This window comes from Saccopteryx bilineata, chromosome 2 (assembly GCF_036850765.1).
Source record: "Saccopteryx bilineata isolate mSacBil1 chromosome 2, mSacBil1_pri_phased_curated, whole genome shotgun sequence".
Lineage (NCBI taxonomy): Eukaryota > Metazoa > Chordata > Mammalia > Chiroptera > Emballonuridae > Saccopteryx > Saccopteryx bilineata.
The window spans coordinates 371,493,436-371,508,506 of record NC_089491.1 but is presented as its reverse complement, the minus strand read 5'-3'; the positions used below and the strand labels follow the sequence as shown (position 1 = coordinate 371,508,506).

Sequence of the window (15,071 nt, the reverse complement as noted above, 5' to 3'; positions counted from 1 at the left end):
CCCCCTCCCCACTGTCCTCCCACCCGAGCCCTGAGGAGCCCCCTGCGTGTGTCTCCCCCACAACCCGGCACAGAGCCAGCCTTCCCTTCAGCCCCTACCGCCCACACATACTCACCCTCAACGTATTGGGGGATGGACGCTTGCTTAACATATAATTAGATTTTGCAAACATTTATGGAGCGCCCTCCAAGTGCCAGGCATTGTGCCAAGCGCTGGGGGTTCTAAGACGACAGAGACAGATCCTGGGTTTGAGGGACTCCCAGACTCGGGTGGGGGACCAGCCAGACGCTAGGGCACTCGTTGTAACAATGCAACATGCTGAAAAAGATTGATCCGTGCACGCTGCCCTGGGGGCGCGGAGAAGTAAAGCAGGAAGAAGTTAGACTGGGGAGAGAGCAAGGCTCGTTTCTGCTCCTGTGCAGGCGGGGAAGGGGGGCCGCTTGTGTGCAGGGGCTTCTCCCCGGGGACAGGCTCGGAAATGGCCGTGACGATCACTGACTTTTATTGTGCTGTCCCTGTGCCCCAGGTGCTGTTCAGATCCCTTCGCATCACATTAACGGCTGAGGTAGAGACCATTATTATCTCTGCTCTGTAATTGAAGAAACTTAGGCTCAGGGGTGGAAGGTTGTGTATGAAGGAGCTGCCGGGTGAGTGAGCAGGTGGTTGTGAATATTAGAGGATGAGGAGCAGGTGAGTCCCTCCCTTCTCCTGCAGCAAAAGAAGCGCAGGAGAGGAAATGGGTCCACAGGTCCGCCCCCCACTCCAAGAGTCTTGCAGTGCACCGGGAAGCTGTTAGTGGCAGAGTAGGTTATGATGACATATTTCCCTCCTTCCTCAAACATCTATACCAGTGCCTTTCCAAATGTAAGGTGCCTATGAATGGGTTGTGTAGGGCTGGAGCGCTGCCAGCTTCTGCATTTCTAACAAGCTCCCAGGGGATGTGATGTTCTTTGTCTTTGGACCCCACTTTGAGTAAAGAAAAACTACAGGAGACATAGTTTTACCTGGGATGCTTAATGTTAGATATGAAGAGCCATCTGATATAGGGTCAAATGATTTTTGACAAAGGCACCAATAAATGATGCTAAGACAACATTCAAATGTGTATGTGGGGGGAGGGGAGGGGACTAAATCCCTACTTCACACCACATACAAAGTTCACTATAAGAGGGACCATAGGCCTGAACTTAAACTAAATTGATAAAGCTTCCAGAAGAAAACATAGATCATCTTCTCAAACTTTCAGTAGGCAAAGATTTCTTAGAAAGGATATAAAAAGCACAGACACTAAAAAAAAAAGGTGATAAATGAACTTCATCAAAATTTAAAACTTTTGTTTATCAAAAAAAAAAAAAAAAAAAAGCAACCAAAGACTGAGAAGAAATATTCATAATGGATATATCTAACAAAGGGCTTTTATCTGGAATAAAGAACTCCTACAACTCAATGGTAATAATACCAAAATAATGGGCAAAAGATGTGAACACACACCTCACAAAAGAAGATGTATAAACAGTCAATAAGCATATGAGAAAATGCTTATCCAATATTATTTGTCATCAGGGAAATGCAGATTAAAGCCACCAGCAGGTATCACCATATATCATCTACCTTATGATTCAGCAATTCCCTCCTAGGTATTTATCCAAGAGAAATAAAACCATTAGTCCACAGCACCTGTACCAGAATATTCAGTGCAAAAAAAAATTTTTTAAATAATCTTTAATTCATATTTGCTCATAATAGCCCAAAACAGAAAATAACCCAGGTGTCCATCAACAAATGAATGAATAAATAAATTGTGGTGTAGTTGTGTACTGGTATGTTCACTCATCAGTAAAAAATAAACAAACTACTATTCAAAGATAATCCTTACCATGCAATAACATAGGTGAATGTCAAATGTACTATACTGAATGAAAGAAAGCAGACATGAAAAATACAAACTGTATGATCCTTGAGGGTCATGATCTTGATGTTGTCAATGTACTCAGAGACTTTGACTTATCTGGTCCAAAGACCCAGTTTATTACTCTTATAAAAATTATCTGAAGTACTCCAGAAGAAACAGAAATATTAACTCTATTAATAGAGTAGAGTTGTCAAAGAATTGGTCCCTCAAAAAACACCAGTTAGAATTCTACCAAACATTTAAAGAACAGATATCTTTAACTCTTTTAGAACAGTTATTTTCAACCAGTGTGCCACAAGAATTTTTAAAACAGGCAATATCTGACTATTTAATCAAGGTCACTGACCTCTTTTCCCTTGGATTGTCAAATAAAAAAATGACAACAACTAATACAACAATAACTGTCTGGTTGGATGAATCAAAATTATAGCTTTTTTTTTTTTTTTTTGTCAGATGGGCAAAATTAATTTTTGGTGTGCCATAGAATTTTAGTAATTAGTTTATGTGTTCCATGAGAGGAAAAAGGTTGAAAATCGCTGGTCTAGAACATACAAATAGAAGAAAATCTTCTAAAGTTTTGTCATAAAGTAAATATAGCATTGATACTAAAACCTATCAAATAAAGCAAGACAAATAAAAAAACACTACAAACCAGTGTCACTTATGAAAAAAATCCAAAAAACTGTTTTAGCTGACAATTTCACCAGAACATCAAAAGAATAATATACCATAATCAGTAGAGTGTTGATCATTTTAGAGTATTCTAAAAATGGCTCAAGGCCTGACTTGTGGTGGCGCAATGGATAAAGTTTTGACCTGGAACACCGAGGTCGCCATTTCGAAACCCTGGGTTTGCCTGGTCAAGGCACATGTGGGAGTTGATGCTTCCTGCTCTTCCCCCCTTCTCTCTCTCTCTCTCTCCTCTCTAAAATGAATAAATAAAGTCTTAAAAAATAAAAATGTCAATATTGGAAATTAAAATGCTTTTAATTTTAATATATGGATAAAAAGTGAAAAATTTATAATTTCCACAGATGTTTGAAAAGGCATTCATACATGATTTTTTAAAAAATCTTTCAAAAATGAAGGTGAACAAAAGATTAAACTTCAAGTTACCATAGGATCCAACAACTCCACTCTTAAATATTTACAAAAGGGAAATAAAAATAAAAGCACAAAAGTTTGTACAAGAATATTCAATCAGTATTATTTGTAATAACCAAAAAGTGGAAAAAATCCAAATGTCTATCAACTGATAAATGGATAAATAAAATAGGGTGTAGCCACACAATAACATATTACTGTATTTAGTAATAAAAGAAATGAAGTACTAATACATGTCTCAACATGAAAGAACCTCAAAATGTTATGTTATGTGAAGAAATCAGTCACAAAAGACCTCATATTATGTGATTACACTACTATGAAAAATCCAGAATAAGCAACTTTTAGAGGCAGAAAGCTTAGTGGTTGCCTCGGCTTGGGGATAGAGGTGAGGAGTGACTGCTAATGGGTACCAGGTTTCCTTTCTAAGTCAATGAACATGTTCTAAAATGAGATTATGGTGATCCTTTTTGGTTCCTAAGTGTGATGATTGGGTGTTCATGCTCTTGTGTGACATGTGCCTCCCTCAGATCTTGTTATGATGTCGGCACACTACCCATCTGACGTGAAGAAAAAAATAAAATTAAAAAAAATAAATAAATAAAATTAGATTATGGTGACAGTTTTACAACTCTATGAATATATCATACTAAAAACCATTGAATTGTACATTTTAAATGGATGAATTTTATAGTGTGCAAATTATATCTCCATATGGTTGATTTCATAAAAAGGAAATGGTCTAAATCCTCCAAATAAAAGACAAAGATTTTCAGGTTGGATTTTTTTTTTTTTTTTTTTTTTTTTTTTTTTACAGAGACAGAGAGAGAGTCAGAGTGAGGGATAGACAGGGACAGACAGACAGGAACGGAGAGATGAGAAGCATCAATCATTAGTTTTTCATTGCGCATTGAGACACCTTAGTTGTTCATTGATTGCTTTCTCATATGTGCCTTGACCATGGGCCTTCAGCAGACCGAGTAACCCCTTGCTTGAGCCAGTGACCTTGGGTCCAAGCTGGTGAATTTTTGCTCAAACCAGATGAGCCCACGCTCAAGCTGGCGACCTCGGGGTCTCGAACCTGGGTATTCCGCATCCCAGTCTGACACTCTATCCACTGCGCCACCGCCTGGTCAGGCTCAGGTTGGATTTTTTAAGAAAGCAAAACTTAACTATGTACTTGCTAGAAGAAAATCTCTTGAACTATGAAGATACTGATAAATTAAAAGAAAATGAATAAAAATATATTTGTCATGGAAACACTAATGAAGAAAGCTGAAGTGACTACATTAATATAGGGCAAAATAGACTTCAAAGCAAGAAATATCAAAGCATATTCAAGAAAAAGTAGATAACCTGAATAATCATATATCTATAAAAGCAATTGTAAAAAAAAATATTACCAAGGATAAGGGGGAATATTTCATAATGATAAGGGATTAGTTGAACAAGAAGTCATTTCAAGCCTAAATGTATATAAATGCATAATTAAACCTCAAGGTGCCTACCATCACCAGAGTCATTTAACATCATTCTGGGTGTATTGCCCAATACGAGAAGACAAGAAAAAGAAGCAGGTAGCTCAGGTGATACATGGTATACCTAGAAACTCAAAAGTATTGACTAAAAATAGAAATAGAAATGATGAGAAAATTAAATGAAATGACAGAGTACACACACTGATATTAAAAATTCAATGACTTTCTTATGAACAAAAATAATTATAAAGTATAATGAAAAAATATTTTAAACTATAAGTGTAGGGGAAAAGTAAAGGATCTATTGATATATAAGGGGGGAAACCTTTAAAATGCTTGTAAAGGACATATAAAACAAACTAGCTCAGATAGAAAAAGGACAGTTCAATGCTGCAAATATGTCAATTATTCTAAAATAATCTCCAAACATAACTCAATCCCAATTAAAATATAAAAAGGATTTTCAGAGGGAACTTATTAAATGCTACTAAAGTGAAAATCAGCCCCAAGTAGATAGCTCTATTGGTTAGAAGGGTGTCCAGTATGCAAAGGTTATGGGTTCAATCCAAAGTCAGGGCACATACAGGAACGGATTGAACAGATTGATGTTTTTGTCTCTCTCTCTCCCTTCTTCTCTCTAAAAAATAAATCAATAATTTTTTTAAATGAAAAATAACCGGCCCTGGCCCGTTTGCTTGGTGGTAAGAGTATTGGCCTAGCACGTGGAAGTCCTGGGTTCTATTCCCAGTCAGGGCACACAGGAGAAGCAATCATCTGTTTCTCCACTGCTGCCACTCCTCTTTGTCTCTCTCTCTCTCTCTCTCTCTCTCTCTCTGTCTCTCTCTCTCTCTCTTCTCCCACAGCCATGGTTCAATTGATTCGAGTGCATTGGCCCTGGGTTCTGAGGATAGCTCCATGGAACCTTCATCTCAAGCACCAAAAATAGCTTGGTTGCTAGCTTGGCCCCAGATGGGCAGAGCATCAACCTCAGACGGGGAGTTACCGGGTGGATCCTCATCAGGGTGTATGTGGGAGTCTGTTTTTCTATCTTCCCTCTTTTCACTTGAAAAAGAAGAAAAAATATGAAAAATAACCATTGATGAATAGCAGGAAAATTCTGAAAAAGAAGAGTTATAGGACCAGGTGGGGTGGAGTGAAAGGTGGCACTAACCCTATGAGATATGATATGAAAACAATTTTTAAAAGTGTAGTACTGTCTGACCAGGTGGTGGCACAGTGGATAGAGTGTTGCCCTGGGACTCTGAGGACCCAGGCCTGAAACCCAAGATCACTGGCTTGAGCGCAGGCTCACCAGCTTGAGCACAGGGTTGCCAGCTTGAGCATGGATCATAGACATGATCCCATGTTTGCTGGCTTGAGCCCAAAGGTTGCTGGCTTGAGCCCAAGGTCGCTGGCTTGTGCAAGGGGGTCATTGGCTCAGCTGGAGTCCCCTGGTCAAGGCACGTATGAGAAGGAATCAATGAACAACTAAGGTGCTGCAACAAAGAATCAATGCTTCTCATCTCTCTACTTTCCTGTCTGTCTGTCCCTGTCTATCTGTCTCTCTCCCTTGCTAAAAAAAAAATTAAAATTAAAAGAAGTTTTAATACTTAAGAAACCACCACCAACTAGACAAATAGAATAAAATAGAAAGTACAGAAAAAGTCTTCCTGTATATAATTTAACTTTTTATAAAGATGACTTTATAAATATACTCATATGCATATATATATATATAAATGTGGGAAAAGGAATTACTAAAAAAATGATGTAAAGACAACTAACTCTTCTTTATGCAAAAAGGAAAAAAAGCTGGATCCCTACCTCACTCCTCACACCAAAATACTGTCTCAGTGGATTTAGGAAGACCTTTCTAAGCAAAATCTATAAGACCTTTCTAACCCAAATCTATAAAGAAAAATTTACATATGTGTGACTAATAAAATGTAAATAATTTTATAGACAAAAATATTATTTGTAGCATGATACAATATTGCATGTAATATGCTCAGTAGTTCAATTCCTTAATTTAAGAGCTCACACTTTTTAAAGAGTTCACACTTCAGCCCTAGCCAGATAGCTCGGTTGATTAGAGCATCAACCGATACACAAAGGTTGTGGGTTCAATCTCTGGTCAGGGAATATACAAGAGTAAGTTGATGATTTTTCTCTCTCTTTCTCACTCCCTACCTCTTTCTAAGGTCAATAAATAAAAATATATTTTAAAAAAAGAGTTCACATTTTAACAAAATATAAAAAAATAGAAAAATGGTCAAAGAAAAAATAGATGACTTTCTACAAAAGGCATACATACCAACAAGAAACACAAAAAGATTCAGGGTCTTACTCATAATCAATAAATTCTAAAGCCAAATGAAAATTGATGGCCCTTTTCACCTATTGAGACAAACATGTTTGCTTGACCAGGAGGTGGCGCAGTGGATAGAGCGTCAGACTGGGATGCGGAGGACCCAGGTTTGAGACCCCAAGGTCACCACCTTGAGCGCGGGCTCATCTGGTTTCAGCAAAGCTCACCAGCTTGAACCCAAGGTCGCTGGCTCGAGCAAGGGGTCACTCGGTCTGCTGAAGCCCCATGGTCAAGGCACATATGAGAGAGCAATCAATGAACAACTAAGGTGTAGCAACAAAAAACTGATGATTGATGCTTCTCATCTCTCTCCATTCCTGTCTGTCCCTATCGATATCTCTCTCTGTTTCTGAAAAAACAACAACAACAAAAAAAAAAACACGACAAACATGTTTGTTTGTTGACATCCAGTGCCATCAAGGATGTAAGGAAATAAACACATTCACACAGTGAGAAGGAGTAGTCATTGGTGTAAGATGATTTAGCATTTTTTATTAAAATGTTTATATGTACATGTTCTTTAGCCCAGGGGACCTTTGGGCAGGGAGGTTAGAATGAAAAGGAAGCACAGAGAGAGACATGTTTGGGTAAGTGAGGGTTTAGAGCTGGAGGGCTGGGGAGAAAGCAGCATCCCAGGACAGAGAAGGTGACTCGGCAGATTTGGCCAAGATGAAGCCCAGGCTGGTCACCTCGCCCAGCCAGGCCTTGGCTTTCCTGCCAGGAAAGCCACAGAGTAAGAAGATGAACTCAAGGCCAGAGAAATTAATAACTTGGGGTCCATCTTTACAGGGAGAGGAGAGTATAGGAGGCTGCTCCTATACTGCACCATTGGGTTTGGCCTTCCGCCTGTCCAGACGCCAAAGGGAACAGGGAATAATTTCAAGAGGAGAAATGGGCTCACTCCCAGATACACTTCAAGAGGATAAGTCAGAAGGGTCTGAAGAAAGGGCAGCTCAGGTCATTTACATCTCAATGAAAGCCAGGGAAACTATAACTACTTTTCAGGGGGGATTTCTGATAGCTTTTCCTATTTGTTATTTTTGTTACTCCATCACTTTGGATTTGTGAACTAGAATACTAGATACACAGGAAAGTGCAAAACATGACAACTTAACAAATTACTGAACACCTGCGTGGCCACCACGCCAATGAAATGAACTCTGCCGGCCCTGGCAGCCTCTCACAGATCACATCTCCCCACAAAGACAACCACTACCCTGACTTTCCCAGTAACCACTTCTGCTTTCTGGTTTTACCATTTACGATACATGTCACAATCCAATACCAGTTCGTTTGATCTGCTTTCAAACCTCATCTAAATGGGATTATACAAGATGTCTTTTGTACGCCTGACTTCTTCCACTCGACATTATTTTATTTTATTTTATTTTTACAATTTATTCTTCTTGTCTGTGATGTGTATGGCTGATATTTTCTCCCACGCTGTGAATATGCCTTTTCATCATTCTTCCTGAAGTCTTTTGATGAACAGTTTTTAATTTCAGCAGTCTAACTTGTCAGTCTTTTCCTCTGTGGTCTGTGCTTTTTGTGTCTTGTCTAAGAACTCTTTCCCCACCCCTGAAGCCATGAACATATGCTACACTAGTTTCCAAAAGCTTTATCATTTTGCCTTTTTCATATAGTTCGGTAATCCACCTAGAATTGATTTTTGCGGATGATGGAAGGCAGGGATCACATCTCACATTTTTTGCCATGTGTTGCAACATACTGATTGACAAGCCCACCCCCACACCCCACTACTCTACTGTGCCACCTCTGTCACAGATCACGTGTCTACACTGTATCCAGGCAAAAAGGGCCCAGGCCCTGGGTCCCAGGCTTTAGCATCCTGCATATTATACTCACATGCGTACGAAAGAGCATATGGTGTGTCTCTTCACATTTGGAACATTATTTTATCACTGTTTGTGTCACATCCTGTGTATTCATTCATTCTACATGTTGAATAAAATGTATGTTGGGCATTCTTACTTTATTTCCTATTTCTCTTACCCTCTCGTCTCTATTTGCCCCCCTTTCGTTTCTCTCTGTTTCATTCTGGATGATTTTGGGGGTTCACTGTTGTCATTTCAAGTGTGTCTCACCTGAAACTTATTTATTGAATTCCTAAGTCTAATTATTGTATTTTTCAGTCTTAGAATTTTATGTTGTTCTTTTTCAAAACTGTTGGATCATTCCTTATACTTTCCAATTTCCTGCCAAAAATTTCAGGTTTGACTTTTATCTCCTTGAGCACGGTAAGAATCGATGTGTTGAGGCTGCTCCTGCTGTTCTCAATCTCTGCCATCTCCACGGGTCTGTTTCCCTTGCACATTCTCGCTTATGAGTCTTCTCTCCTCACACTTTATCTGGTTCTCTTTCATTGTATATTGGCTCGTATTTGGGGGGAAAAAGATTTTTAAATAATTTGAGGCTTAAACTGATGCCATTTTCTTCCAGAAAGGATTTTCACGGGTATTTATTATTATTATTACTCAGTGAGAGGAGGGGAGGCAGAGAGACAGGCTATTAAATGTGTGTATGTACATCCCTAAACTCTTAACTCGTCCCCTTAGCTGCTTCTCTGAATCAGTAGATGCTGCCAAGGACAAAAGCACCTTGCATGCTTCTGGGTTTCCACTCACAGACTTTGGCCAGGTAATCCCTCACGTTTTTGTTAGCTCTACACTTTTTGTCTTAAATAAACTTTACATTGTGGACTAACTTTAGATTATTCTGGACCGGATCCAACAGGCAAGCCCACTAGGGGGCAATGCTTTGCCCATCTGGGGATTGCTCCCTTGCTCAGCAATCAAGCTCTTCTTACTGCTCCTGAGGCGGAGGCTATGGAGCCATCCTCAGAGCCCAGGACAACTCACTCCAATTCAGCCATGGCTGCAGGAGGATAAGAGAGAGAGATAGCGAAAGAGAGAGAGAGAGAGAGAAGCAAGAAGGCGAGGGGTGGAGAAGTAGATGGGTGCTTCTCCTGTGTGCCCTGACTGGAAGTCAATTCCAGGACATCCACAGGCCAGACCAACGCTCTACCACTGAGCCAACTGGCTAGGGCCTTCACTGCTATTCTTTTTTTTTTTTTCACTGCTATTCTTAAGGTATCTGGCAGTAGGGGAAGGGAGGATATTACCAGATTATCAGATCAGGACATTTTTCTCTCTCTCTCTTTTTTTTTTTTTTTTTTTTTTTTTGTGAAAGAGAGACTGACAAGAAGGGAGAGAAATGAAAAACATCAACTCATAGTTATAGCTCTTTAGTTGTTTATTGATTGCTTTCTCGTATATGCCTTGATGGGGGTCGGGGGTGTGGGTTCCACCCGAGCCAGTGACCCCTTGCTCAAGCCAGCAACCATGGGGTCAGGTTTATGATGCCACACTCAAGCCAGCGACCTTAGGGTTTCAAACCTTGGTCCTCGGTGCCCCATGTCGATGCTCTATTCACTATGCCACCACCTGGTCAGGGCAGGACCACTTTTTCAAATCTTTTTTTCTTTCCACTTATTTACTGATTTTAGAGAAAGAGAAAGAGGAAGAGAGCGAGAGAGCACAAGACAGAAACATCAATCTATTCTTGTATGTGCCCTGATTGAACCAGTAAACTTTGCATATGGCAAGGATGCTCTAATCAACTGAGCTATCCGGCCAGGGCATGGACCATTTTAAATTCAAGTTCAAAGCTTGAAGTTTCCTGGGACACCTAATGACAGGAAGCTGAACAAAAGCCCGTGGTGACCTGGTTGATTTGCTGTTCACCCTTCTCCCAAAGTGCAGCCTTTTGAGTCCTAGTCTGAAGTGATTAAATGTGTATATGTACATCCCTAGACTCTTTTTTTTTTTTTTTTAATTTATTCATTTTTAGAGAGGAGAGGGAGAGATAAAGAGAGAGAAGGGGGGAGGAGCTCGAAGCATCAACTCCCATATGTGCCTTGACCAGGCAAGCCCAGGGTTTTGAACCAGCGACCTCAGCATTTCCAAGTCGATGCTTTATCCACTGCGCCACCACAGGTCAGGCCATCCCTAGACTCTTAACTCGTCCCCTTAGCTGCTTCTCTGAATCAGTAGATGCTGCCAAGGACAAAAGCACCTTACATGCTTCTGGGTTTCCACTCACAGACTTTGGCCAGGTAATCCCTCACGTTTCTGTTAGCTCTGCACTTTTTGTCTTAAATAAACTTTACATTGTGGACTAATTTTTTTTTCTTTTTTCTTTTTTCTGAAGCTGGAAACGGGGAGAGACAGACAGACTCCCGCATGCGCCCGACCGGGATCCACCCGGCACGCCCACCAGGGGCGACGCTCTGCCCCTCCGGGGCGTCGCTCTGCCGCGACCAGAGCCACTCTAGCGCTTGGGGCAGAGGCCAAGGAGCCATCCCCAGTGCCCGGGCCATCTTTGCTCCAATGGAGCCTTGGCTGCGGGAGGGGAAGAGAGAGACAGAGAGGAAGGAGGGGTGGGGGTGGAGAAGCAAATGGGCGCTTCTCCTATGTGCCCTGGCCGGGAATCGAACCCGGGTCCCCCGCACGCCAGGCCGACGCTCTACCGCTGAGCCAACCGGCCAGGGCCTGTGGACTAACTTTTAGATTATTCAGAAACTCCTTGAGTGTCCTTCATTCTATCTGTTCCTCCTAGTATTAACATTTTACATAATTACGATTCATTTGTCAACTAAGAAATTCACTTTGGTACATTCCTAATGACTAAATTCCAGACTTTATTAGTATTTCACTAGTTTTTCCACTAATATTCTTTCTCTGTTCTGGGATCCAATCCAAGATACTACATTGCCTTAAGCCTTCTATGTTTTTGAGAGGATTAAAAAATATGCCTATTTCACCCAGCTTCTAAGAGAGAGGGTGGTTCTCATGACCTGGTCTGCTCTTACTGCCCTCCCCCTTAGAAGGAAAAAAATCCTTAAAACAGTGAACATAAAAATCTTAAAAAGATTTTCCAGATTTCTTTTTTCAGTGGAGAAAGCCGAACAACTGAGTTTGCTACTGGCACTGGCTGAGGAAGGCAGGGGCCGTATGCGGAATAGAAGATGGAATTGTATGAGAAAACAAAAATCAAACTGCAAGATCTCTGTGGCTGAACACATAAAAGTCTGTCTCTTGCTCACAGCAGCTCTGCTGCAGGTGTGGTAGCTGTCAGGGCAGCTTTCTTCCAAGTGGTTACTCAGGGATCCAGGCTCTTTTCAGCTGTGGCTCACCCATCTTTGTTGAGAACCCATCTTCCCTACTCATGATGTTCCTTCCAAATGAGAGAGACAGCTCCGTGGTGTAACACCCTTGCTCTCTCTCCACATTCCTTATTTGATAGATGAATTGGAAGGAGAAATGAAGCATGTGCCACCCAGCCCTCTTTTCTTCCCTTTCTCTTGGGAGCTGGCTCGGCAGCAGAGAGTGTGTGTTTGCCCTGTTACTGCGCACCTGAGTGTGACGGGGATGGTCCCGGCCCCACTATGCAGGGTGGGAAGGAGGCCTGAAGTTTTCTAATATTGCCCATGACTGCATAAAATCTGCTTAATTTGGGGATTCAATATTAGGAAGCCCATTTTCCTTACCAAAACCTTGTTACTGTACCTGTATAAGCACAACTTGCTCTTATGGTTTTGCTGGGGGGGGGGTTGTTTGTTTGTTTTAAATGAGAGGAGGGGAGATACAGAGAAAGACTCCTGCATACATTCCAACCAGGATCCACCCAGCAACCCCCATTTGGAGCTGATGCTATGCCCATCTGGGGCCACTCACAACCGAGCCATTTCTAGCACCTGAGGCAGAGGCTTACGGAGCTGTCTTCAGCACCTGGGGCCCACGCACTCAAATCAATCAAGCCATGGCTGCAGGAGGGGAAGAGAGAAAGAGAGAGAAAGAAGGAGGAAGGGGAAAGGAGAAGAAAAAGATGATCACCTCTCCTGTGTGCCTTCTAGGTTTGAGCAGGATCAAACCTAGGACTTCCATACTCTGGGGGACGCTCTACTGCTGAGCCAACCAGCCAGGGCTGCACTTATGTTTTTCATAGATTCACTCATCACCTATGACAGTGGTTCTCAACCCAGTGTGATTTTGCCTCCCAAGGGGACATTTGACAATATCTAGAGACATTCTTGATTGTTACAACTAGGGGGGCAGGGACGGGACTACTAGTCTCTAGTAATAGAGGCCAGAGATGCTACTAAACAACCTAAAATGCTCAGAATGGCCCAGACAACAAGGAATTATCCGGCCTCAAATGTCAATAGTGCTGCTGTTGAGAAAACCTGATCGGATTACCGTTTGCAGCCTGTACATGTAGTGGGAGTGGGTGCCGCGCTGGGGTCATCCTTCCAGGGCTCGCACTGACGTGACCCTCTGCCTCTGCCCAGCAGTGCACCCAATCACTGTGAGATTAAAACCTATCTTCCATGTCACCAGAACACACACAATCCCCCCCCCCTCCCAGAGCCACTGAGTTAATTCTTTAAGTATTAACTATCCAAGTGGAAAAAATTCCAACTATATATATCAGAGTACACATGCCAAAATGTAAACAGTAGTTTACTGAGGGTCAGACGGGGAATTATAGGAAACCTCCTTCCTCTTCTTCTCCTTCTTCTCCTCTCTCTTCCTCTCCTTCTCTTTCTTCTTCTTCTAGCATTTCTGTCTTGTGTAAAACTTTGCTTACAGTCTGTATGAAATTTGCAATAAAAAGATAAATACCTGGCCCTGGCCGGTTGGCTCAGTGGTAGAGCGTCAGCCTGGCGTGCAGAAGTCCCGGGTTCGATTCCCGGCCAGGGCACACAGGAGAGGCGCCCATCTGCTTCTCCACCCCTCCCCCTCTCCTTCCTCTCTGTCTCTCTCTTCCCCTCCTGCAGCCGAGGCTCCACTGGAGCAAAGATGGCCCGGGCGCTGGCGATGGCTCCTTGGCCTCTGCCCCAGGCGCTGGAGTGGCTCTGGTCACGACAGAGCAACGCTCCAGAGGGGCAGAGCATCGCCCCCTGGTGGGCAGAGCGTCGCCCCTGGTGGGCGTGCCGGGTGGATCCCCGTCGGGCGTATGCAGGAGTCTGTCTGACTGTCTCTCCCCGTTTCCAGCTTCAGGAAAAAAAAAAAAAAAAAAGATAAATACCCAACAGTGCTATTTTGGAAAACGATGTGTCAGGGCTCCCTCTAGTGTCTGTGTCTGTGTTTGTTTTGTTCCTTTCAAGGAGGATTTAATTCTACCGTGGGAAACCGCTAATTTACTTTTTTTAACGCCAAGATGATTCAGCGTGCATGGAGAGACCTACCTCCCAACGACGCCTGCAAATGGCTCCCACTCAGCCCCAGCCTTGCAGCCTCCCTCTCCCCTGCCTGCACCGCTACCTGGTGGCCAAGGACCGTACTGCGCCTTCCAGGAGGCGAAGAACAGGCATTGGGCACTGCCACAGGGGCTCTGTTGACTTCTTGGCAGTCTTGTGAAACTTATGGGCCCCCTCTCAGAATAACAGTCTTGAAAATATGTGAAATAAATTACGTATGCTAAAAAGAAAACCAATAATATTGAACTGGTTATCAAAATATTTATATGTGTAATAAAGGAATAAAATGGGCTTCTTTATCAGCACTTTAAATAACCAGCGCCGGTGGCAGGTCTAATAACTAATTATTTTTCCAGCAGTGAGGAACATACACGATACATTGAGCTCTCTGTGACAACTTGATGTGCTAGTGTCTGTGATTTTTATTGGTGACAAAGTTACAGGTTCTGGACCTGGCCAGTTGACTCAGTGGTAGAATGTTGGCCTGGCATGTGGACGTCCAGGGTTTGATCCCCAGGCAGGGCACACAGGAGAAGTGACTATCTGTTTCTCTTTCTTCTTTCTCTTTCCCTCTCGCAGCCAGTGGCTCGATTGATTCTAGCATCGGCCCCAGAGGGGGATTGCTGGGTGGGTCCCAGTCAGGGTGTATGTGGGAGTCTATCTATTTCTTTTCATTCAAATTCATGGACTCCCTGAATTTTACACACAGATTCCCTTGGGTGTGTGCCTGTGGGCATGGTTAAGACACCCCCTACCTGGAGCCTGACTGGTGGTGGTGCAGTGGGCAGAGCATCCACCCAGAATGCTGAAGTTCCAATTAGAAACCCTGAGCTCATCAGCTTGAGCACAGGATCATCCAAGGTCACTGACCTGAGCCCAAAGCTCACTGGTTTGAGCAAGGGGTCAGATCCCAGGTCAAGGCACATG

General features: G+C 42.5%; 1 non-coding gene across 1 annotated transcript; it reads left to right on the top strand.

Moving 5' to 3' along the window:
• Window positions 1-3,479: 3,479 nt before the first annotated feature.
• On the top strand, window positions 3,480-3,582 carry LOC136327613 (small nucleolar RNA U13). Its single transcript, XR_010729797.1, has one exon. It is a non-coding gene; the product is annotated as a small nucleolar RNA U13 (small nucleolar RNA).
• Window positions 3,583-15,071: the final 11,489 nt, after the last annotated feature.